The sequence below is a fragment of the Camelus dromedarius genome, chromosome 5 (genome assembly GCF_036321535.1).
Source record: "Camelus dromedarius isolate mCamDro1 chromosome 5, mCamDro1.pat, whole genome shotgun sequence".
Taxonomy (NCBI): Eukaryota; Metazoa; Chordata; class Mammalia; order Artiodactyla; family Camelidae; genus Camelus; species Camelus dromedarius.
In genome coordinates, this window is record NC_087440.1 from 34,517,608 (window position 1) to 34,544,227 (window position 26,620).

Consider the following 26,620-nt stretch of genomic DNA (forward strand, 5'->3'; position numbering starts at 1 on the left):
GATCAGAAGATTAAAAAATAACCCTGAGGGTGTGCTTTAGGAACCATTCCCTCTGAAGATATATGGGAGATTTATGATTGAGTTGAAATCATTTTTGATTGGAAATAACTCCGACTCAGCAAGAACATTAAAGTAGAAATGGCGGGAAGAATGTTGTCAGAGAGAATATGTTCTTTTTTCACATTCTAAAGGCTAACCATTTACCACTGAAAGAATAAGAACCTCCTAATAAATTAATACAGCAACTAATGAGAAGCCTAGCAACCAGAAAAGTGCTTACTGTCGTCAAGACAGGTTAAGGGATGGGATCAGACTACAAAGGAGATCAAGGTCATCCTGGAACTCAAAGGCTTACATTTGACTCAAATACACAAATGTTTGAAAAGTTAAATAGCAAAAAAAGAGATAATTTACAGTCTAATGCTATAATAGATGATCAGTTATATGGCACTTAGATAGTTATGTGAATGTTTAGAAACTAAGTAGTTTTGAGGGTTCAGAGGCAAAAAGAACAAAGGTTCCCAATGATCGTCTTCCAGATAAAATCTAAATACCTTGTAACATGATAACATGAAGAATATAGGTCCTTATTTATCTTTCCATTGACTGTTTTTTTGTTTTTATTTTTTTAGCTTTATTTTTCAGTATTTCCCACTTAATGTTGCTCTTAATGCTGGGGGTGGGGGAGAGAAAGGACAGTAAGTGTTGAAACTAACCTTTCTGACCTAGCCATCCCTAGCTTTTTACAAGAGAAAAGATGTGCATAGTTGCCTCATTTATTATCTTTACCAATATAATTTTCTTGCCCTCTCTTGTTTGATTAAAAACTTCCTCTAGCTATGTGACATGATAAATGCTAACTAAACTTATTGTGGTAATCATTCCACAATATACGTAAGTCAAACCATTATGCTGTATACCTTAAATTTATACAATGATATATGTCAATTATGTCTCAATAAAACTAGAGAAAAAACAAATAACTTTCTATAAAAGGGGTATAAATTACTGCAAACAATTGTAAATCTAATTATATTTTAAAAGGTAGTTATTATTTAAAAGTTTCAGAATTTTGTCTTCTAAAGAGGATTTCCAGAGAAGATAATGGTGAATAGAAAGGAGTATAATGCTATCACGTTGTATTTATAGGTGCTGCAATACATGGCTTTTTACTTGCTTATTCATTTATTCAGCCAATCAGTCTGTAAAAGTGGAGTGGGTACAATAAGTAAGCACTCCTGTGATGCCAGGTATCATGATGGCTCTAGGGTAAAGATGAAACTTGATCTCTCACCGACTGGAGCAGTAATGTTGTGATTGGGAATAATATAAGCCCAGAACTAAGTAAAATGCAACACATACTCGTAGAGTCATAGCAGAGAGAAAAATATTCAGCATATATCAAACCTAGTCCTCTTTCAGTGTTCCTTATTAAAGAGAATGGAAACCATTCAGTTTTGTATGTCAGATATATAGGAAGTAACAGTAATGTCTCACTGTATCCTAACTTCAATTCTTAGCCATTAGCAAGTTTTCCGTAATTCATATTCAGTTTTTTTCCTATTCTTATGACTCTACTCCATCTCATGTGTTTCTGTTCAGGTTAAACTTAGGATCATCTCTGACCCCACACTATTATAGTAACCTCCAAACTAGACTCCCTACATATGCTTCAATGAGAGTAATCTTTTCAAAATGCAAGTCTGGTCACATCATCACTCTTCTTAAACTTCATGAGGGTAGAGTTTCTGTCTCTGCAGTTCATTATATCCCTAGCAACTAACACATCATCAGACACAAAATAGGTGCTCAACAAGTAATTTCAATGAATGAATAAATGAAATTGGGAGAAATATTTTAATAGAATTCTCAAATATCAGGATATTTTAACCCAACTGAGAGACATTATTCTGCCCATCCTAGCAGTTGTTGATCACACAGAGAGGCTTTCAGAATTTAGACTGACAAAATACCATTAACAGTTCATAATGTGTCCTAAGCATATATGCTTATTTTATGCATATGTGTATATGTAGCTAAATCTGTGAGGACAATATTTTCTGAAATATATATGAGCATTTTCATCCAAAGCTCACTTAAAGGGAAATAGATGAAAATTATGTCACAAAGAATGCCACTGGTACTGTAGTAAGCCCCTAGTGAAACAAGAAAGAAGTTTCCCTATTTATAGTGTAGCAGTCATTTACAGTTTTGGCCATTTATTATATAGTCACCCTTTCCCTCCCAAATAGCACCCCAGTTTTCCTTCTGCTGCTTTTAGCCCTTGCTGATTTGTTGCTTGTTGAGTCCTTTCCCGTTTTTGGAATTAAGCATTGCGTTTCTCTTGCCCTGAGTAATTGTTTCAGGGAGGGGCCGCTGGCACCATCAGAGCCAGTGAGCTGTACTTAGATATCCACTGGGGCTACAGTACTTGAATTCAGAGATTGTAAATGTGAAGCCATTGTATCCATTTTGGCACCATGATGGAAATTCCTATCAAAGAATGGAGCTAACATAAAGAATGCAGAGCTAAGTGTTTAAGAGAGATCAGGTCCTCATGGCATTATATGAACTCCAAGATCTTGGCAAGTCTGAACCAGGACTGTTCTGTATGTAAGCTAGTAAAGTCTTTTTTGAATCAGCTTCTTTGGGTTGATTTTCTGCACTGGTAAACAAGAGAGCCCAAACTGGTACTCACAGTACCATGTAGCTTCCATATTCCCAGGGTGGCTGGGGTGTAACACTTCCCTGGGTGGTCGAGATGTAACAGTTCATCCCAGGCAACTGGCTTCAGCCTTGAAATGTGATAGATTGTATTCTGGCCTGGGACAGGGTTTCTTAGTGAGTCAGATAGGCTGTAACCACAGAAATGAAACTAGCCTCTGCCTTACAGACTATTCAGTGGCACTCATCTAGTTTCTAATAACAGGTTGCACCTGTTATTAAGAAGTGTCTCATGGCCAAAGAGACTTCCAAAGTGAGCACCCACCCGAGACAAAAAAAAAGTGACAAAAAAATTCAAAGTGACAGAGCATAATTCTGCCTAACAGAAACCATTGATTTATGACTTCTATTGAGTAAACACTCAAACTAGGGCCTCTGTGCACATATAGCAACCATGTTAGAAGCAGAGACAGGTTTTAGAGCCAACGACTTTAACATTTTATGATGTGTTTTAGGTAAAATCCAACCCCTTTTTTCTTACTCTCTAATTCATTCTTCCTTTTATTAGTTTATCTATTGAATATTTTCCTTGCTCCTGTAGAGAAAGAGGGGCCAGCTAGGGGCAGTCCATACTGTAACATAAGGACCAGAGGAAGGTCAGCAATGGTCTGACAGCTACTGAGCTAAGCCTAGTCTAGCTGCCTTTGACACTCAGGATGGTGAAAAGATCAAGACAGCAGTCATGTCACTGTATCTGCCTCTCAGCGGTTGTTCATGGGTGAAATGGTGTCTGAAGAGGGCTCCTTGATCAAAGGAATTTGGAACATGGGTGGGTGAGGAGGGAACCACAGGTTGGTGAAAGAGTAGAAGCCAGAAGCTTGGCTGTTTGTGAAGTGTTCCATCATGGTGCAGTGCTTTCTTACAGAAGCTCTTGTCAATATATCCTTCAGAGTGCTATCAGTATGAACTTTAGAAATCATATATGTGATCCATACTAAAAGTACTGGGGATAAGTGAAATTATAGACATTCTTGCTATCTTCATGGGTCTTATTCTTGAAATACAAATGATAATCAAAAATAACCTGAACTAAGTCCAAGTGTGAAATACAGGAAACATGTGATATAAAATCAGGGAAGTGGGTGTTTTAGTTGGGGAATTTTTCATGAAAGAGGTTAGATCTAAACTGTGACTTAAAGGAAGGGTGGGGATTAAATATGTTGAGAAGAAAGAAAAGGATTTCTGGTTGAATCCTTACATGACAAAGTTCAGGGGAAAACAAGTAAAATGTTTGTCATGTGGTGAAGGTAAAGAAAAGAATTTGTAAAATAATCTGGCTTTACCAAATTTGTAGAGTATTATTTAGAAAGAACCACGTAAGTGTTGTTCTGTTTAATTCAACATCATAGCAATAGTTTCTTGTAAATAAATTACCTGAGGGAAAATATATGTTTTTAATTCATATTTGGATATTTTTAGAAACTAAAAAGTATGGAGTTAGCTTATCATTTTTGATGATCTGTTAAACTTAGCAGACCCAGAGGAATTCCAATTATTCTATTAAATTACTCTATAATTGAACTAACATCTCTACTCTCAATAAAACAGGTTCTAATGTCCAAAGCAGTGTGTGAGCTATTGCTGAGTGTCTTAATGGCTCCTGTGTTTGCCTACATACTCTCATGCTAGTCTCCAACTAATTACTTTGTAAAGCACTTTGGGATAATTTGGTTGTGAATAGTATTGTATAAAGCAAACAGATTTCTTTTCTCAAACATTGGCTCATGTTGAGAGCTGAAGAGCTACAAGTACTTTTTTTTTTTAACTTTTCAGTAGATATTTTAAGTCAGGCATGAACACATTTTCAGATCTTCTTTTAAAATGACGCATTTTCAGGTACAGGGTGCAAAGACCTTTCTAAGGAAGATGGAGAATTTCAGAGAACAAAGCATATTAAACAAACAGAAGCAGAAAAAAAAAATTCCACCTTATATAAGATAATTAGTGGACCTATTCCTGCTGACATTGCCATGACACAAAATATTTATTTTGTTGTAAAGCGTTTTATTAATGAATGTGGAGTATTTTATAAATACTTCTCTTGGAATAATTGTCCTTTTAATATTTATTACATTTACATGCAGCAGACTCTTAAAGAAAGGAAAAGTGTTCCATCACAAAATAAGTATCAACAAGGTAAATTTTCTGAAAAATTATTAAAATTAATAACTAGTGAACTGTGTCTCACACTGTACCTTCTTCAAGAATCAGTGGAATGTTTATTCCAGAGTTATGCCTATCTCTTTATTGATAATCCTCTTTTCCAAATGCTGGAAATGGGATTTAGAATATGTGCCTAGAATTGGCTGTTGTGCACTTACACAAGGAAATACCTGAGTCCTACAACTGTATAGCACCTATGGGACCCACTCTGGTTCCAGGTTAACTTTTCTGTATGACTGTTATTTCCTGGAAACTTGATGAAGGTCCTTTTGCCACTTTTCCATTACTAATACTCAGTATTATGACTTGTATTTCAATTTCCTGTGGAAAAACGATGATTCATAATTTGCAAGAAATAATGTAGTGTGCTTCTTCATCCATATCTGAAAGTATGGGGAAGTATTTAATGGTCTTAAAACTTTTAGATAGAAATCTTAAGTGCATCATGTTTATTGGTAAAGACTTGGTAACATTATCTTCCTACAAACAAACTTAGACTTTAAATACTATAGAAACTAGAACAGAATGTAAATTGTGCCCTTTCAATGGAATGGCCATTACTTATGCTCAGTGATCGAAATGCACATCCATATACATGCCTTCCTCATCTGGATGACAGATTTGAGAGTCTTCATGCCCTGTGAGTCCATTTGGAGATGGAATTAACATTTTTGTCCCTTTTAAACCACTAACTGCCTTAAATGAAGTCTAATGATCCTTAGTGAATTATTAGTGAATTGTTCCATGGTGTAATGGTTAGATTAGTGAAATCTCACAACAATATAATAACTGTATCCAAAGGATATTGATGCATCTCTCCGAAAGGAAGTGATTTCTTTATTCATCCCAATGTGTCTCATTATGTTCTTTTCCTTTTTAATGTACCTACCATTATTAAGAGAATATGAGGGTATTATCTGAATTTCAAATGGACTACTCTATGTGAATTGTTTTAGAATATGTGCTTATGTTATTCTGGAGAATAATTATACCAAATTCTCAAATGTCTTGTGTACTTGATGTTGAAACCCCTTAAGATTGAATGTTTAAAATACAGTTCTATTTTATGAGGTTTTACATTTGTGGAGGTAAGGGAATTCTCAATGATGTTTTTCCTGCAGCAATCTGTATTTGGGTACATTGCAAATATATAATAACAAGTATTGAGGGCCATTTATTGACTTCAGATTGCATACAAACCAAGTGCTGACACCAGCCACTGAGCTATGAATATGGTTTAGAATACAGGTGTCATCGTGAACCAGTGAAGTTATATGTTGCCATGAACTGCACTCAAGGGGGTTCACTTATAATGTTTATAGTTATCTTTGAATATCTTGATTTGGAAACATGAAATCATGTTTGAATATCTTGATTTGGAAACATGAAATATCAAGGGATATTGTATTTCTATATATTTTTCCAAGTTTGACTATTGATAAATACCGAAACATACTATAATTTAGAGAGGACAATCAAAGGCAATGAATTAAAAGAGAAAGTTCGAGGAGTCTTTCCTTCATTCATTATCCAATAGCCTAGAGACTGAACTGCAGTGCTGAGAGGCAAGTTGGGATTTTAACTCAGTGTGCCAATGTGGAAAATGTCCAGACCATGATCACAAAACAGCTGTTTTCCTCCATAACAGGGTGAATTATAGTACATAGTGGAGCCAAGAAACCTCTTAGCATTTGTGCAAAAGGTTCTTCTGCCAGCCAGGGAGCAAGCATCAACAAGCATTGGCTTTGGAAGAACTGGCATCTATTTAACTATTTCTCCATGATGGAAGTTTTTCCTATGAGAAGTTTTGTTAAATGTTTCATTAAGGATTTAAAATGGTGATGAGGAAGAGAGCATCATAATGAAAACAGGGGTGGCATTTTCACAAAATGCCTTTACAAAATACCATTTTGGGGGGTCTTATTTATGTGATCTAAATGTAGTTCTTAAAGATAACATCGTTAGTGCCTGAAATATTTTATATACATAAATATAATCAAATCTGAAAACTAGGAAACCACTTGGAAACATCATTATTAGAGTCAGAAAATTTGGAGACTATAGGAAGTTATACTTCATCTCTGAGAAGTAGACTCAATGACCTTCCATAAAATATTAATAAAATGCAGAGGTCATGTTGATCACACTCCAGAAACTTGGAAAAAAGTACAGTCAAATCAAATAAAAGTTTTAGTTACTAATTGCAGCAAACTTCAAAGAATAGGAAAAATGGGGACATTTAAATATGTAGAAAATATTCTTCCTATAGAAAAATCTGTGAAGGAAAGCTAAGAATAAGGCCTTTTGAGGAGACAAATCAGAGTTAAACCTCTCTTTTTTGGTGAATTCTACACTAAGAGCTCCTGAAGCCAGGGTGATGGATTATATTTTTATATTCATAGTCACAGGAACCAGTGTTACCTGAATTGACATTCCTAAGTATATATATTTTCTCATAACTCTTTTCAATTTGTGATACTTACACAAAATCCCAAGGCAAATATTCTAATAAACATAGAATTGACATGACCAACATTTTTCTTAATAATCTTTTATTTCTAAACTTGTAGTCCTCTGGGCCATCTGTGAAACTTTTCAAAAATGTATGTGGCTGATTCCTACCCTCTGAACATTCTAATTTAGAAATTTGGGGGTAGGATAATTTTTCTTTATTTTAAAAAGGTTCACAGAATTTTAAAACTATAACATTTAATGATTCCTGAATTGCAAAGATCACATATTTTCCTTTGAAAACTCTAAAGATTTGTTTTGCATGCCAAAGGTTCAGTCTCTGTAAGAGTATGTTGCAACTCCATTGAAGCCAAGCTACACCCAGCACAAAATAACTGCAAACAGCCTGTGTTCATTTTATCCCACATTTAACTTTTAAATAAAATGCACTTCAAAACCATCTTGACTGCTCCATTGCATTCTTGCTCAGTTCATCTGACAACCTGTTAACGTTAGCCTCTCAGCTAGTAATTTGCCTATCCTGGCTAGTCACTCTAATTTCCTCTTGTAGTTATAGTAAATTTTATCTTTCCTAGTTAGATAGTCCTTAAAATAGTGTCCAGGTAACTGACTCCTTTGTTTAGTTTTCTTTGGTGCTTTTTAGAATTAAGGGCAAATGGATGATTGTTCATAGTAGTCTCTGGTCATTTGAATTTCTGTGATATCAGTTGTAACATCTGTTTCATTTCTGATTTTATTTATTTGAGGTCTTTTTTTATGAAAGATTTATAAACTGGAAACTATAAGACATTGATGAAAGAAATTGAAGAAGACAAATAAATAGAAAGATACACTGTGCTCAGGGCTGGAAGAATTAATATTCTTAAAAATGTCCATACTACCGAAAGCAATCCAGACAGTCAGTGCTATCCTTGTCAGAATTCCAATGGCATTTTTCAAGGAAATTGGAAAAAAATTCCTAAATTGTGTGGGACCACAGAAGACCCTAAAGAGCCAAAGCCAAAGTAATCTTGAGAAAAGAACAAAGCTCAGATCAGTGGGACCAAATAGAGAGCCCAGAAATAAATCCATGTATATATGGTCAATCAATTTAGGACAAATGAGCCAAGAATATACAGTAGGAAATTTTCTTTAATAAATGGTGCTGGAAAAACTGGAAAGCCACATGCAAAAGAGTGAAATTAGACCACAATCTCACCTTATACACAAAAATCAATTGAAAATGAATTAAAGATTTGTACACAAGCCCTGAAACCTTAAAACTCTTGGAAGAAAACATAGAGGGTGAGCTCCTTGACATCAGTCTTGGCAATAAGTATTTTGGTTTGACACCAAAGGCCAAATAATACAAAAATGTGTGAAGTTCAGACCGAATAACGTATTTCCAATCTTTTAAAAATAAACTCTTTAGTAAGGATGTGTATCAGTCAGGGTTTATAAAGTCACACAGTGTCATAATTCAATGAATGGTGAATAAAAATTCTGGTTAGATCCTCAGTGGGGTTAGTTCTAACATAACAGTTGCTTACAAAATCTGATCTTTTCAGAGTAAAGCCGTTTCAGCTGCCATTCTATTTTAGATCATTCTAATTCACTTTTTCTTTGGTGGATACTGATTACAATTTGAGAATCTTGGAGGGACTAAAAATGTGAAGCAGCTTTGTTTTCAAGCCCCGTAAGTCTTGGCTCCTTTATATTCATTTAATTTATCTTCTTCCTCTCACCTTTTTCCATATGCAACTAGCTGGAGGGAGAGTCTTCGACACTCTTCCTTACCTAGATCATTCAGCTCATTAGATGCGTCTCCCATTATGCACATTATTTAAGGGAAGAGTTTTGGTAAACTTTTCTCTGCTATATAAATGACCCCCTTTCCTCCAGTTTCCAATAACTCTCACATTCCTTTAAGCCCTCACCTACAAACTCCTGCATTGGGTTTCTATTAGCACAGTCTTCACTGACATTCCAACCTACCACCCACTTCTGAAGCCACATGTTCTGGATTTTGTTTTACTGACATTCTATTTCTAAGTAGCAGTAGCAGAATCTGTTCGTTTCGCTTCTCTATGTGGGAAGCACCTCCATAACTTAATGCCTCTAAGCAATGATAGTATTTGTTTTTACTCCTGATCTACCATTTGGACATGGCTCAGCAGGACAGGTCTCAGCTTATCTCTGCTTTATTCTTGAGAGCTGGGCAGCATAAAGGCTGCAGTCAGGAGAAGGTGTATTCATATACAGTGTCTGGTGGTTGGTGATGGCTGCTATCTGGGACTTTAGCCCTAAACATCTATCTGTGTCTTAGGCTGTTTCATAATATGGTGAATGTGTCTCAGTGATAAGTATCTCAAAACGGCAAGAAGGAATCAAGCAAAAGTTGTATTACCAGTTATGACTGGGTCTTGAAAGTCACACAGCATCACTTCTGCCATATTATAAATATCGAGGAAGTCACAAAGTGCAGAAAAGTGTAAATGAACTCCATCATTGATGGAGATGAGAAAATCACTGATGAAGATGAGAAAATGGCACATTTCTGGAAAAAATACGTGGGCTTGGACATACTACTATGTAGCCATTTTTGGGAAATACAATTTACCGTATTTTCATTGTGTCCCTTGCTCATCACATCCCTTACTTGTAAGTGGTAACTACTGTGATTTTTTTTCTTTACTTTTTTCTTTCTGTTTAGTTTACTACATATATGTGCTTTCTCTGAAAATGTATTATTTACTTGTTCATGGTTTTAAATTTTACGTTTTTTATATTATGCTTGATGTATTCTGACATTTGCTTTAGTAATTCAATATTTTTTCTTTTGTGAACATTCCAAGTTGATGGTGTAGCTGTAATTTATCCATTCTTATAGCACTAAGGTGTTTATTTATGCCAGTAATGCAATTTACCTGTTGTATTATTGATGAACATTTAGGTAATTTCCAATTTTTTGCTCTTATGAATAATACCCATATGCATGTTCTTGTATATGTCTCCTAGGTACATATGCAAGCATTTTTCTAGGTCATCTACCTATGAGTGAAATTGCTGCTCAGATTTATTAGCTAGTCACAAATTGGTTTCCTTCAAAGTAGTGTCAATTTATGTAACTGCCAATAGTGTGAGTCTTTCTTTAGATCCATACTTGTTTATCTGATGAATGTGAGTGGTTTTCATAGTAGTTGTATTCTCTGTTTAATGATCATTTTAAATATCTTTCTATATATATTTTTTTCACAGTCTCTGTATGCATGTCTTTTACACATGTTTCTTATGTATTACTGATTTTTTTTTGTAATTGACAGGTTGGGGTTTTAAAGTATATATTTTGTATATTAGTTTTTGTCAGTGTAAGTATGACCAATATCTTCTTGTTATTGAGTTGTCTTTTCATTTTCTTTTCTATGTTTTTGATATATTGCATAATTCCAATTCCAATTTGGTAATTAATCACTCTTTCTTTATAGTTTGTGCTTGTATTATCTTTAAAAAGTGTTTCCCTATACCAGCCTCTTAAGGATATTATCACATTATAGCTTCACAAAGTTTTAAAATCTCACTCCTTACCAATTTCTCTGATAAGAATTGATTTTTTAAAAATATATTAAGAAAGTATGGTAGTTAACTTTATATGTCAGCTTGATTGGACTAGGGGATGTCCAGACAGTTGGTAAAACATTATTTCTGGATGTATCTATGAAGGTTTCTGGAAGATATTAGCATTTAATTCAGTAGACTGAGTAGAGTTACACGCTTACATGTGTAGGCAGGCATCATCCAATCCTTTGAGGGCCCAGATGGAATAAAAAAGTGAAGGAAGGGCAAATTTCCTCTTCTTGATCTGGAACAGTCATCTTTTCCTGCCGTTGGACATTGATGCTACTGGTTCTAGGGCCTTTGGACTCTGGGACTTATGCCAGCAGCCCCCTGGTTCTCAGGCCTTTGCACTTGAACTGAATTATATCACCAGTAATCCTGGTTCTCCAGCTTGCAGAAGGCAACTATGTAAGCCAATTTCTATAATAAATCTCAGTCTCTCTCTCTGTCTCTCTCCCCTTATATATAGATATACACATACACTACTGGTTCTGTTTCTCAGTAGAACCCTGACGAATACAGAAAGCATATTCATTTTTTTCTCCCACGTGTTCTTGAAAAGAATTCATAGAACAGCTTTGGGTACAGTATTTTTCTACATATCCATTAGATTAAATTAATTAATTTTTATCATTCTAATTATCTATAAATTTATAGATTACTTGACTGATTAAAAATACATCAAAGTATCTCTCTCTAAAGGTTAGTTTCTCATTTTATGTATTTAGTTTGGTTACTTTTTGCTTTATATGTCTTGAAGTTGGGTTATTAGATACAACAATAAATTTGTTATACCTTTCAAGTGAATTTAACCTTTTATCTAAATTGTATATGCTATGGAAACCATCTCTCTATATATAATATCTTTTTTTCTTATCCTGACTCATGACTATAAATATCATTTCTTTGCAGATGACTCTCTCATCTGTAGTCTAAATTTTGACCTCCCCCCAGAGATATACTGCTGCATTTCCAACAACTTGCTAGATGTTTTCACCAGTACATTCCATTAGAATTTCAAATACAGTCTGCTCCCAAATTAAATAATCATGTCCTTCTTAAATCTGCTTCTCTTTCTATTTTATCTGTTTCTTTTATAGTGCCATTTTATGCAAGACACACATTCTTACAAAGTGACCTTTTCACTCTCCCTTGTCTTATATTTGTTTATGCAATTTAATTACCAAGTCCTGTAGATTTTGCCTCTCCGGTGTAATCATGATCAGTCCATATACACTGCAACAAAAGTTGCAGGTTCTCAATACTCTATTTGATCATGACAGATCAACCCAGTTTCCTCAATTCCAGTATCAACTCCATCCTGTGTTTTTCAAACATTAGCTTGCAGATAAAACTTTACAAACAAATATTGATGTATAATATAATGTCTCTTTTAAAAACTATTTAATAACATAGAGATTGAAAAATATGGCTTTGAAACCTGATGGTCTTCTTGTACTGAATGTCTTCTTTGTTTTGTATTCTCTCCAGATCCACTCTCTATTCATTTCCACCTTGTTTTCAGCCTGCAGCAAGAGGCTGAAATGTCAGGGACTACATTCATATCCCTCTTGCTCTTTAGCTTACTGTGGATTGTTGAATTCACCCTGCCTGTGCTTGCAGTCTTGGACTGGCTGTGTTCTATTGCCAGAAGCCACAGTTACCATCAATGTGGTCTTCTCCATGCAGTGCTCTCCTTCCAGTTTCTGGTAACAGTTTCTTTCCCACACTCCTTCAGATACAAGGATAGAATTACTCACACCCCCTCCCCATACTAATTACCATACTATCACTGGGGCACTGCATTTTCCCTAGTGGTTTTCCTACATTATATCTTTATAGATAATCTCTTCATTAAACTCTCCTATGTTGTACTAATTTTATTGCACCATCTTTTTCCTGACTGGAAAATTGTCTTCAGGTCCTGGCCTTGCCACTTGCTACTAGATAAACTTGGAAAATTTATTTAATGTTGTTGAATCTTATTTTGGTCATCTGAAATATGGACTAAATAACAGTATCTAGAGAAGTCATGTCATATGTAATGCTCAATGAATAATATGTTATTATTTGTAAAGTAAATTGGAACTTTTTAGCTTGGAATTAAAGACATGTCAGAGGGAGAGGAAAAACAAAAAAATACTTTCCTTTCCCAAATAACAAAAAGACAACTCTGGAATACATTCTCCACAGATACTCAGAGCTTCCCCAGTGGAACTGAGCTACAGTTGTTCATGATGAAAACCAGCTCAACAGAGGACCTGTGAACTGGCTTTGCCTGGTTCTCTGTTCTGTCCTCTCACTCCTCTGTACTAGATCAGTTCCACAAACACTTTATATCCAAAGCCTTACTTTAGGCTCTTTTAACAAGGAAATTCTAAACTAACAAAAAGCTATTGGAATTAAGTTCAGGGTATTGTGGCCAAAAGATTTTTTTGGTTATAAGGTAAAGACCAAGCTCTATTCACTAGCATATAGTGTCTGAGAACTGCTGAAGCTAACATTTTAAACTGTTCTGCAAAAATCATTTCTTGTTCCTTAAACTTTTATCACCTGCATTTTATTGACAGTTATCACCAACCTTTGGGATCAGGAGAAAATGAAAACTGCTTATGTCTCTATGTAGTGGTATTGACTTTATGGTAAAGATAAAGGTAAAGGTAGTAAAAATATAAAACTCAGTGTGTAACTGCACAATAGATGGTGGAGTGTTTTAATATTGGATGTTATGTTTAATTCTGTTGATATAAATATGGCTGCTGCTTTTGGAAGTATCTAATTTGTGGTGGAATCGAACCATTTTTATATGATTGAATTTATTATGTGGCAGACATTTTCCATTACTGTATGTATTTTCATATACCTTAAAAAGCAGAGGTCTCTAAATCTCAGCAAAAAATTCCATGATAAAATATTACTCTTCTCAGAATTTGTGTCTCATTTTTGCTAGTTTTGACCAGATTACCCTCTAATATAGATTCAGTGTAATTTAACACATATTATTATCACAGTTTGCAGGTAGAAGTGGTAACTAGCATAAAATATGTTTATCTAATGTTTGCAAGACAAAGTTTAAGACAGCCAAATTATTGGATGCATAATCAGAATTATGAACCCAAGAATAGCACCTGAGTATAGGTAGAGAATTATGTAAGACCCAAACTACATTTATATAAAAATCCTTATGTAAAAAAAACTTACTGCAAATAAGACTTTGAGGTATTTTTTCTGTGAACAGAAGTGTACAGTTTAAGATCAACTAATAACTCAGTGTTAGTTAACAGTGACTTGAGGTTGCCAGTAGCAACAAAAGCCATTCCAAATTTCATCAGTGGGAACCCTGATACTACCCAGAACATGGGAGGTAATATCGTCATAGTATTCTGTTAGTCACATAGTTTGTGCCTATTGTGATCGTTTGGAGAGTCTCCATATTAAGAGACACATTAACTGCCTGCAGTGAGTCTGGACTAAAGGGATCAGAATAGAGAAATATTTGGAAACTATGATATATGTAGAATAATAGGGGGACTGAGAATATTTAGCATGTTAAAAGCTTGCTGTCTTAAAATTTTAAAGTATTTTACTGGGAAATATAGAGTGTATTATTTGTATAATATGTCACTCAGATGTCAAAATTAAAACTATTGGTAAACTATAGGTAAGCAGAAAATGACTCATATAAGGAAAACACTTCTAAGAACTTTAACAGTTGTGGTTGTTCAGATGTGTAATGCTACATCCTGTTAAGCGTTCAAACAGTAAATTCTGAGTGTAGAGAATAGAGTCATCTCTCAGGTGTATCTGAATTTACTGAGAGATGAGGATGGTAGTAGGTATGTGCTCTTGTTAACTTTTAATTATATGAACTATTTCTCTTTCCATTTTCCTGTTATCTGTCACTGTTCACTATTATGAAATAATGATGTATGTACATGTGTAACATATATAGTACATAATAAATGTACTTTAGCCATCTTGATAATTTTATTTTAAATAATTTTGCAGAAGGGAATAATGGACAAGGATGATTACAGGAAATACTATAGCATTTTTCCAACAAAACTTGAAGAAACAAAGGGAAAATGTTTTTCTTTCTCTTATTTTCCAGAACTTTTTGATATGGGAAGAATTCTCATGCAGCCCATTTCATAGGTCTAAACTAGGGCATTTGTGAATGTGAGGAAAGTATTTTTTTTGTTAGCACAATGACTAAAAGATAACACTAGGATTTCTTGGGTAGTTGTCAGGGATGCTAAGTATCCTGTCCCAAATGCTCACTGTGCCCCCCCCATCCATTAAGAAACACTGTAGGGAATGCTCCACCTCAAGAACTGACTTTTGCTTCATTTAGTCGTTCAGGAACAGTAATATTGGCTAGTTTTGTCCCAGTTATGAGTGTACTGATAAGCAAGCAAGCCCTTAGCCAGTGCCCAGGACAGATGCGTTGAGGGTGGATAGGACTCAGGGGCAGAACTATATAAACATCCTTTGCCAGTGTCAAAGTTGGGCTTCCTCACATCCAGTGGAAAGTGCCCTTCTTGTGGATGGATTTGTCTATAGCTTTCTTATTCCTTGGGGAAGTTTGGGAGGACTTGGGAATTTGTACTTCCACCTGGTAATATGTTATATCCTCTCCTTATTAATTCAATGATCTCTCTAAAAATCTTTATCCTTTTCCTAAAAAATGTATGTCCCTTAATTATACCTGCTGGTGTCTTAACACTGTCACGTCACTGTCCCTCTGGCTAGCCTGAATCACTCAGGGTGAGAACTAACAGAATCAGTATAAAGACATTTTAAAAGGCAAGATTTCTTCTGAAAAGATAGGTAAATGTCTATGAAACTATTATTGGAAGTATTAACTCATTAAATTCCAATTATTCATTCTACTTTGTTGTTCAGTTGAATAGAGACTAGGGCTGAAATGCAGAAGTGTGTTGGATCACTATCAGTTTGATCTCTGGAAACTTATTTTAATGCCTCGTTGACTCAGTCATATGATTGTAAGGTAGAGATAATAGTTGTTAAATATTTTTATAAAGATCAAGACATTTTATGATAGAATTTTTAATGCTATACAAAAAGTAATACTTTATTATTAAAGACAGACAGTTTTAGATTGTTCAGAATAACTCAACAGCTGTTTGGTGGCTTTGCTTTCTCATTTCAAGATGCCAAATGTGTAAATAAAACTCCTCGGAATTATGGGATTATCCTACAATAATTTCAGATACTGTTGTAAAAAAAGATGCATGTCTACTAATGCACACAAACTAGCCCAGTAAAAGAAAATACAGTACATGTTAAACCTGCTAACCTTGGGCTTTCTCCCGTCGCAAGCAGCACACACAGACACTCACATACACACAGTTCGTGACACTTTAAAACTCTCATTGAAATTCAGGTTATAATAGTAAGCAGTATAGAATAAACCAATGAAATCCATACAGAGCACAGAAAAAGCAAATAGACAAAACACCAGGCTCCAGCATTGTCAAAACTGTACTGCTGAGTTAAGAAGTCAGGCAAGAAAATCAATTTTCTCTAACACATGAATTAAATGAATAAAAACTCAATATGAAGACAGAGGAAAAATAACTTAGCATTACTGAACCAACCCAAAGATGCCCACATAAAGGGAGGGAGAAACAGTGTTCATCTACATGTTTTTTACTTTATTCAATAGACGTTCATTAAGCAACTACTTATGACTAGAAATAACATTTGGCATTTGAAATTCAGAGCTGCCTCTAATATGCAGCTTCTGTTTCACTAGAAGTGTAAACATATGAGCAAATAGAACGTGGCAGAGTTTTTGATAGACAATAAGATTCATAGGAAACAATTTTAAGAGGCACCTAATCTGGATTGGGAGCCCCTGAGGAGGGATTCTTGGAAGAGGTGACATCTATGTTAAGCTGTAAAAACTAACAGTGCGTTAGTCAGGTGAAGTGGTATGAGCATCAGGCAGAAAAAATAACAAGTGTACAGGTGAGAGGTGAGAACCTGGGCTGGCTTGTAATGCAAATTTGAAATAATTCAACATTTAAAGCATAAGATGAACTCCTCACAAGAGATGAAGTTGAAAGTGTTCATAGATAATGATGTGTGCCTTTCTAAGTATTGTGAAGGTGATGGTGAGGAAGGCATTTAAGGATCTTTAGTGGAGAATTGATCTTGTTAGATAAAACTCTGATCACCATCTTGGTACAATTGATATGAGGATTTTCCAAATGTTGCATGCAAATCTCATTTAGCATAAGAATAATAGTAAATAGAGAAGATGAAAGCTGTACTTTGGTACTACCTATGTTTTGATTAAAGGTATAATATAAGGTTAGAAACCAAGATCTTCATATGTACTGCTAACAGAAACCGTGAAGTGGTGGAAAATATTATGCTTTGAATTACTAATCCTTTTTTCTAGACCATCTTACTGCCAGAAGAACTTGCAATTCCACATGTAAAAGTTTATGAAATCATGACTCTATCAATCTGAAGAAGCAGTAAGATTAATATGACACTGATTGGATTAGCTAGTAGTCGTAAATACACATCTCAGAACTGAGAGGCAGAAAGCTTTGTTGTATTCTCCAGGACACAGCAGGATGTTCTTTCCTTTGTCCCTGTCTTCTTATAGGACTTAGTTCTCCTCCCTCTCTAGACCATGAGCTTCTTAAGAAGCTTGTTCATTGTGAAAGAAAGAATAACCAGAACATGTGAGCACTGCCAGCTGTGTTCCTCTTTTTCATGTTATTTATCAGATAAACCACAACTTGTCAAAGTCTAAAACATATGATGAGAGGCTCAAATCCCATACACTCTAACTACTCTTTTGGTACTTCTAAGGAAAATTTTGTGATTTCAAAGAAACATGGAACATGCAATAAATCATAGTTAACCAGAATATTTAAAGGACATGATTTTAGTTGTTGGAATTTCTGGGGTTTTTTTTCCATCCTCAAATGATACACGTTCCCACCCCAAGCCCCCCACCCAAACCCTACTATTTTAATTTTAAAACCTTATTACAAATTATTTCAAATTATTCTGCCAACTCTTATGGTTCAGCCTGCACAGGATAGGAATTCTATGATTATGGAGTGAAGCATTCTTTGTCCATTCACCATCTGGTAGGTTGCATGGTCTGTACTTCAGAGATTCGGCTAAGTCACACTGAACCTACGACATACACTGAATCCTTCCTTTTAAGGGGGGCATTATTGATTTTGTTGCCATTTGTTTGCTTTCTTTAACTGTCACTGTTCTCTAAATAATGCTGATTATTAATCTATAGTTTTTAAGTATATTTGTTGCTATGCCGTATTGACTTGATACCCAGAATAATAAAAACACAGCTTGCCTGTCTATAGAAGGGATTTAAGAGTAGTGTGGTAGTCATAGTCCAGAATTACTGATGGTAATCCCTTAAAGTAAACAGATGGTTTGCATTCATAGTTCTCTGGATGTTAAGAAGTAAATCTCCACTAAATTTGAAAACTGTCTTTTCTTGATCGGGAAAGGTCTTTTGTGGAATAAAAGAGATTATACTTCCTCTTTAGAAAGGACCACTTTTGAATTAACTACAAAATCTTCTTCAAGAACTTTCTGCCTAGAGTGTGCTGACATAGAGCACAGAACCTCTGCATACTGCTATGTGAGATTTTTTGGCCTCCCCATGTGATATGACTTCCATGTTTGCAAGCATTTTGGAACAAGTGGAGTATTTTTTCATGGAAATGTAGTTTATTTACGATCATCAGTGCCTGTTCTATGACATCTTGTACCATCTTACAGCCCTTGTATGCATATTTTGCCTTAGTTTTAGTTCCAGCCAATAGCATCCAGATCTCCCCATTACACTCCCAGTTTACTATCACTGTTTAACTGAAAAATGAGCAAAAGTAAGTGAAGAAAATAAAGAAAGCATTTAGGTCAAATCAGATCAGACTATCTTGCAATCTTAAAGTCATATATATATGGCAGCAGGGGTTTTGAGAACATTTTTTTTTTCTTTGCAGACAATGACTGATGGCCTAGACAGCTATCCCCCATCCATCTCTACTCTTTTGGAAAGATTACCTTAGTTACTTTGATATGCATGTGGAAGTTTGGGGCGCTTATCCACAGGTAGAATATTCTTTCCTGTAGTATTTCTTACATATACATGTGCTAAATGATGCAGTGCCTTATGTCAAAAGATAATAATACAGATTTAGAGCTGAGCAGAGATATAATTTAAATAAGCAATCGAGTATTTTTTTGAGGAACAGAATCATGCCTCTATCCTAAAACTAGTTCATCATGAAAAATGTGGGCTTTTTTACTTTACTCACATAAACAAATTTTATCATTCATAATAAAATATGCAGAAAATATATGATGAGAGCTGGTCCGTTTTGATAGACCAATAAATAACTAACATTGTACAATGAAAAATGAGGACAGTTCATCAGGAAGAAGTACTTTCAATGGCATATTGTGGGAAAAAAACAAACAAACTTGTTTTCTAAAGCTACTCCACATGCTACAGACTAATTTATTATTGCATTATTATTTCCCTCTAGAATTTGAAGTAGTGTGGTTGGAAAAGATTTTATACTTATCAGGAGTTCTAAATCCTTAAATTTTCAGTGCTTTGCATTTTCAATTCTTTATATACTAAGAGGAATAAAATGTTCCAAGCTCTCTCCTTATTTTTATTTCTGTTCAGAGATGCTGCAGGAGCTGTCACAAAGAGGATTATCCAAACATGTGCTGAATTTAAACCATGTATATGGATAAAGAGATATATGATTCAAGAAGAAAGAACAATACCTCCGGTATGAATGTGTTTTTATCACTATAACTGATTCCGTGCAATCATTATTATGCAGATGAGTTGGAAGCAGCTAAATATTGTGAGCTTCCACCACAACATAATTAAATAAACACATTGTCATTTGTGTTTCCAGGAAAGTGGCTGTAGAACTGTAGCCTTTGGCAGTCCTCCAGGGCTGGTGGGCATCTGGGGCAGGGTATTTTTGTTCTCTGATGAATGAGAACCACATTTGACAAATGGTCTCACACACTGAAGTGTGAGGGGGGAAAAAGATATGGCTCAATACGCATTAGTTCAAATTAGTTCTTTGTAATACAGTGGTATGTTATCCCAACAATATTTGGTGAAATACCATGGCTGTGTAATGAGGCACATGTTTGCGATTGTCACACCATGTCTTAACATATGGCAAGAACACAGTATAAGAGTGTCCAGAACAAAATCTTTTACTTATGTCTGAAAGTGCAACAATTGGGACAAAATGTGAAGTTAGACAAAAAGAGACAAAAGTGGGGCAGGTTGTAAAGTGGGGACAACTTTGTAGGGAGGCAGCAAATTTAATTCCAGAATGAGACCAACAATATGACCAAAATGTGTGTCAGTCTTCAGACAAGACAAAAGAGAATGTTCCAAATAATGACCCAGAAGCCATGTGAATACAAAGTTGTTTCTCAGTGATTCATGTGAAGACATCCAATTGCAACATAAATCAAGTAAGAATAATCCTGAAACACGGGAATGGTAAATTCTTCACCCTCTCTTCAATCTTCTTAGAACCCGGATCACTTAGCCATTACTTAGAAGAGAGATCTTTGATGTTGGTGATATTAACATTTTGGTGATATTGGTTGGTGATATTCCTCTAGATAATTCTTTGTGGTGAGAGTTGTTCTGTGCATTGTTGGATGTTTAGTAGCATCCATGGTGTCTACTCACTAAATGACAGTACCACACCCTCAAGTTATGACAGCAGAAGATGTTTGCAGACATTGCTATATGTTCCTGGAGGCTAAGTGTACCTCCTGTTGAGAACCACAGATTTAAAGTCTCTATCTGCCTCGAATACTACATCATCCCTAGGACAGACAGCTTAAAGGGATTGTGTATTAACATTATTGGTTTTAGCAACAAATCATGCTTCTTTATAGACTAGTGATGAGACTGTGTTCAACTTCATGAAAATCAGACTCCAACCTATGCTTCAATTTTTTTTTTGAAGCGGACTTCTCCAGTATCTCTTATGCCTGTGTCTCTATACTATTAATCTGAAAACTATTCCACCATTCTGGTAAAGAAATAATTCCCTTACTCTTACTAGGTGTTATTCTTCTTTCTTTCCAAGAATATAGTAGCTTTCCCTCCCATGTACTCCAGTCTAATAGTTGCCATTTAGATATTTGATAAATTTATCTGAAATTGCTGGCTTCTTTACCTGAAATCCAAAATAGGACATATATTTCACAATATGACCGTGAGTAGAGCTTTATGCTTTCTCCAATGAGAAAAATAAAGAGATTTATTGTCAAGAACCAAGTGAAGAATGAGAACATCTACATCTAGCCTGACCAAGGCTAAGTCATAATGCACTCAAGGCAGAGATTGCATTAGGTCACAGATGTTCCTTTTTGGGACCAGAAGTAAAATTATTGAGCAAATTTATGAAGACAGGTGTGTGAGAAGTAGTTTGTCATACAATTTTCTTCTGGTAACCCTAGAGCTTTTTGTTGGAGTGACTAGTGGAGAACCATATATATGTTATCAGGATGAGCCCTTAACAATGTCATCTGCAGTTAAGGACCCTTCTGTCCATTGCATCTACATCTTCTGAAAGAACACCTGCTGGTATAAGTGGATTTTTCGAGCACTTGTTACCTAATTTGAAGGAGAATGGGTATAAGAAAAGGTTTTTTCACATCTTTAATTGGATGTATAGTTGTTTGCCTGGGTAAAACATCCAGTAGGCTTCAAAGCAACTACTGATATCGTCTTACTTCCCCCTCTATGTTCTATTCCTGTCTCCTTCACTACTTAGCCCTCCACTGATGACCAAACTTTGTACTCAATTGAGAAATTAGATCTAATCAGACATTTACTCTTTCACCTTCCCATTACAAAACTGTCAACTCAGCCTGCATCTGTAATCACTTACACTGTCTGATTTCCCCTTAGTTACTTTGGATAAAGTATCTCTCTTCCAATTAAATGTGTCAGGTGTGACCTGCATTCTACCTTCTCAAAATGTGACCTCTGTAATTAGCCACTTCTCTCCTATTTCTCTAGGAAGGTAAAGACAGCCTGAACTAAGATTATCTGTGGAATCACAAAGAGTGAATAGATGAGAGATGTGGTGGAGGAACATCAATAGAAATTATTAATTGATCTAATTTGGAAAATAAAGGAGGAAAGTACAGTGAAGATTGCAGCACGTTTTCTAAATAAGTGGAGAGATGCCATAGATTTATGATATATTGATTTGTGTTTACAAATATAAATATTTGTAAATATAATGATTTGTGTTTACACACTTCTTTTTTGTATCAGCTGTACATCATGGCCTGGGAAGAAGGCAGTGAAAGAGGACTAGTGAAAGCTACCAATGGAGGCAAGCCATTAATTAATATGGTAATAAGTTAGTGAAGTAAAAAATAAAATAAAATAAAAAATCAGTATCCACTCCTATTTGATCAGTCTCTATGACTGAATGACCATACATCAATTTCTTGGGACAGTATTGGTTTGAAACTGTGCCATTTCCCCGGAGCATACTTATATCAAATTATTGGTTGAAGGCTTGACTTAGAAAATGTTGGTATTCTATCTCAAATAGACTCAAGCTCAACTTTTAAAAGTGTTTATAATCTAACATATTCTGAATCTGCATTCTAAAACAATTCAGGTTTTAATTAAACATTTTAATTAAACATTTAATAAAGACCCCAAGATGTGGTGAATGCACTGTTTTTTACATTTCCTTGCACTATAATATATATCCATGTATGCTGTTCTCAATCTGAAACCTGAATATAAAAATCTGAACAATTCTTTTTCTAAAATTAATATGACTTGAAATTACTAAAATTATTAAAGGAATGTAATTAGCCGTTAGGCTTATGTAGAGTAGAGATGATCACATCATGACTAACAAAGTTTTCTAGGTCTTAAACTGCTTCTTAGCTCTTTCTCCAAGATTTTAATTTCTTCCTCACTTGTATGTTCAGGAAATTTTATGTTTGTGTGTGTGTGTGTGTGTGTATGTATATATATGAAACACTGAAGTTCTGCATAAAGCCAGTTTTAAAAAATTAATTTATCTTCTTTGAAAGAGTCACAATAGCAAAGCAATTAGCCGTGTCTTTATAAAACTGTGTTTGTTATTTCTTATATTTTGGCTCTTGGTTTGGCATAAAAACTTTGTGGAATAAATGCTCTCTACAACATGGTTCCCTTGGAAGTTTCTTTAAATACGATGAATTATAACAATAATTTCAAACTATGTCATAACTCCAAATTTTCCAGTAATAAAATATACATATTACTATAACCACATAAGATTCTGCTATAATTACATTCTTTAAAAATGTATTAAAATAGGTCAGAATTTAATTTTTATATTTCTTTTGTAACTAAGAGGCCTAGTGACTGTGGTTCTTAGCATTAATTTTTATGAGAGTAATTTCTTCACCCCCAACTCCATATATAAAAAATATCAAGAATAGAAATCCTATTCAGTTTCACTCTCTCAGTCATCCTGTTAAAATGGCATGAATTGCCCTTACAGTTTTCCAAGCAAGGATTATCAGGTACACTTGGTCTCAGCAAAGCAACGGAAGAGGAGTTAGCATGTAGTGATCTGACAATTAGAAGATAGAGATTTGTTTCTGCCTTCATCACTTACTCATTTTGTCACTTGAGCATTATTCCTTCTCTAGGAGCCTTTCCATCCACAGAATATCTTGTTTAGTCCAGTGTATCCTAGTGATCTTCAGGAAATATTAAACAATAATGAATGGTGAAGGTAAATCTCCTTACCTATTGGCTACAGAAGGTGCTGTGTGATTGAATAAACAAAAGGCTTTGAAATTATGGATGGGGCTTTTTTTTTTTCTTTTTCCTAGCGGTATTCAGTGTCTTATTCTCTGTTTAATTAGGAGCTGGACATACTGTAAAATATACTCAGAAATAGTGGACATCTGTGTCTTTCCCTGATGTGCTTACTATCTAAAGCTGTTCTTCGTTTTCTTCTGCTATGTATCCTACTATTCTTACGGAAAGTATTCTCTTTGTATGAAGAATAGCAAGTACAAAGATAGTATAACTTTTCCTATGCTGTAAGGTTTTTCTAAAGTTGTCTTTCTCTAATGATAATATTCTTTGGGATGATGCATCTTCCAAAAACAAAAAATAAGTTCATAATTGGTGAATATGGTTGGCTTTTTTAGAAGTAAAATTGTTTCAAAGGTTGCTGGGCAAGCCCCTAAACTTAGCACATCTCTGAAATTCAGCCCACATTTTAAAATAAATGTACTTAATGTAAAATTTGAAAATACATAAATCTATATTAACCATCTGTAGAATCTTTTTAAATAGTTGTTATTTTGCTCTATTTTATGTGAAGCAATTCTTTCAACCCTACTTTATACTCTCAAGATAATGAGGTCCATGTTTTTAATTTATCTCAATTCTTACCTTTTTATAGGAATTTATTATTTGAACAACAGTAGGGGAGAGCCATTCTTTACCAAAATGCAGGTATCTGATATTTATTGAAATAAACATTAATTTCTGATACTGTTTCTCAGTATAAGAAGAATTGCTATCACTCTATGTCTCTACCTACCCTTTCCTTTGTGCTTGTTTTTAATTATGTTAACTTTTGCCTTTGGCATGTAATATGTTTTCTCATTTTAAAATTAGTTTTGATGTTTATTTACTGATGATACTTGTACACAGAAATACCACACTGCAAAAATATTCAGCAGATAGTGAAAAGATTTGTAAGTCTTCCTGGAGAGTTAATAGTTGGAACTCAGAAATAGTTAGATCTTACAAATAACAAGCAGTTTTCCTATTTCTACTATACTTGAGAGAAAGCTTCATTTTAAATGCATAGGACAAAATCTGTTGTATGCATTAAATCAGTTTTATGACAACAGGGAATCTTTGTGGACCTAAAAAAAAAATCAATAAAATATTTATAAGAAAAAACAGCTAGTGAGAACATGCAGTTCCTGGTTATCATTCCATGTTATAGGTGATGGCTTCAGGTATTTTCAGATTGCAAAGTACAATTTATTACTATAAAATCTTCTTTATCACAGCCAAGCTCTTTCCAAATTGACACAGATTATTGCCCTTCAAGGAGGTAATGCGCATCTCCACTCAGAGCACAAACGGTTAATGTTCAGCACTTGGGACCAATTTGGCTGACATGAAAGAGCCCCTGGAGTGGTAATGGGTCTTTTCTGGTGATCTGTATATCCCTGCACTTAAGTTCTAGAATGCCAGAAGTACTTCAGATTTGAATTTATTTTGTTACTGGGCTTAATGCACCCACTTGAATATTTAGATGAATCACTTTTTTGTCAAACAGATTTGTCGTTTGAATATCAAGCATTTAAAAATAATGCTGATTAATAGGCTATGGATAAAATTATGTTCTGCTTTATCAGAGTTTTTTATTTTTTCTACTTATTCATGAACTGCTAAGATTCGAATAATTCTTCACATCCTTTCTGGCCTGGAACAAGTATAGATAAATGTGAAGTTGACCTTGATTTTACTTGGCTGGGTTTTCATGGCTGTCACATATGGCCATGCAGCTGGGGCACTGCATAACTTTAAGGAGGATTGGTCACTTCTAGTCTTATCCTGTATCTGGATATTGCACATTTGGCACAACTGTACACAGAGGCCCTACCACAGGTAGATACAAAGCAAGTAAGGAGTTTGATTAAACCATCACTAAAACTGCATGGTTGGTTAAATGAGTTAATCAGACCCCTACCTGCTTTGAATTGCCTTCTTAATGGTTTCTGATCTTAGGCTATAAGAGCAAGAATTGACTTAAGAGTTCCTCTAGTTCAAATGAAGCTCTTTACCATACAGGAGTAAACTCAAGCCCCTACTCATCAAGGGGCTAAACTAAGTCCTATAGGTAGTTAGTGGTTGTCGGAACTAGATCTAAAATTCAGTCTATAGACTTCTTTCCCAGTGATCTGTTTTCAAAACTCTATGCCAGCTCTCTTATCTTATTAATATGTTGACAGCCGCCTCTCCCTTGATTGTAAGAGACATCACAGGGAAGTGACCTTACAATAATAGAGTTGTGGTTTTAGTCTCTCTTGAAGTCCATTCTTCTATAGGGATTCCACAGTTTTGATCTTGGCTTGTTAACCTCATTAGCATTGATTCACAACACCTGTGCCTGTGGTTAGTTGGGGACCTAGGGTGTATGACTTCTTTGTATCAGAGCCCACCACCAATAATCATTTCTCCTGTGACCTAATGGAATATGAAGAGATAGGAATAGTGAATCTGGAATCACGTATGGATGTTGAACAGGTTATTATAAAGATTTTGCTAATATACACAATTTATAATATTTCATGCAATAGAGATTTTAGACAAAAGGTGAAGGAATGGCAAATGAAGTTAATTCTCTTTTCTTTTTCTTTTTTCCTAGTGAGGTTGATAGGGTTTTGTTTACTTTCCTAATGAGATGGTGATTTACATGTTTTACAGAACCACTTACTCTGTGCCCTGTGCGCATGGTTTCAGCCTTGCAAATCCAAGCTGGAGGCATGCATGAGTCCAGAGCAGATGTGTGCAGCTGGGCAAACGTCT

The 26,620-nt window shown here is 34.9% G+C and overlaps 1 long non-coding RNA gene across 1 annotated transcript in view; it reads left to right on the plus strand.

Annotated features, from left to right (window-relative positions):
- The window catches only part of LOC105094197 (uncharacterized), a 1,056,246-nt gene that overhangs the window by 272,221 nt on the left and 757,405 nt on the right, over positions 1-26,620 (plus strand). The window contains exons 7-8 of the long non-coding RNA XR_004137286.2: positions 18,978-19,086; positions 19,670-19,778. This is a non-coding gene — a long non-coding RNA (uncharacterized LOC105094197). The remainder of the gene's footprint in view (positions 1-18,977; positions 19,087-19,669; positions 19,779-26,620) is intronic.